General features: G+C 37.5%; 1 non-coding gene across 1 annotated transcript; it reads left to right on the plus strand.

Annotated features, from left to right (window-relative positions):
* The first annotated feature begins 468 nt into the window (after window positions 1–468).
* LOC114087505 (U6 spliceosomal RNA) lies at window positions 469–574 on the plus strand. Its single transcript, XR_003581840.2, has one exon. It is a non-coding gene; the product is annotated as a U6 spliceosomal RNA (small nuclear RNA).
* The last annotated feature ends 244 nt before the right edge of the window (window positions 575–818 follow it).

Consider the following 818-nt stretch of genomic DNA (forward strand, 5'->3'; position numbering starts at 1 on the left):
GACGTTTTTACTTTATGTATATATGTGACTACATGACCAATATGATTCTGCAACATGCCACTCAGAAGCATGAGAAATTATATCCCATCTATGTATGATATATCAAAGTGCATAAATGCATTCTACTGTCATGTATAGCTAATTAAAACAAATAAAAATTTTAAAAAGAAGAAGAAGAAGAAGTTTAGGGGGAAAGTGTATCCTCTCTGTAAGCTGACCTGCACTGTATACCCCACCCAGAGAAACACCACTGGGAGGGTAGAGGTTAAATAGACCCATAATATCAAGTGTTGGTAAGCGTGTGGGGAACAGGCATTCTTGTTAGGAGTGTATGCTGAAACCTCCTCTTTGTGGTTAATTTGGTAAATATTGATCAATATTTAATATAAACATATTTTGACATATTAACCCTATGTGTTAGTCAGTTTTGCATTCTGTGACCAAAATATCTGATAAGAACAACTTAGAGTGCCACTTCGGCAGCATATATGCTAAAATTGGAACGATACAGAGAAGATTATCATGGTCCCTGTGCAAGAATGACACAGAAATTCATGAAGCAGTCCATATTGTGTGGTTTTTTTTATATTTATTTTTTAGGTTTCAGTGGACACAACATCTTTATTTTATTTTTATGTGGTGCTGAGGATCGAACCCAGCGCCCCGCGCATGCCAGGCGAGCGTGCTACCACTTGAGCCACATCCCCAGCCCCATATTGTGTTTTTTTTTTAAAGAAAAACTTAAAGGAGGGAAAGACCCACACAAACATATCCAACAATAGTGTTGTATTCTCTGGACATCTCTTAGCCCAGTCAAG

Source organism: Marmota flaviventris, chromosome 4 (genome assembly GCF_047511675.1).
Source record: "Marmota flaviventris isolate mMarFla1 chromosome 4, mMarFla1.hap1, whole genome shotgun sequence".
Lineage (NCBI taxonomy): Eukaryota > Metazoa > Chordata > Mammalia > Rodentia > Sciuridae > Marmota > Marmota flaviventris.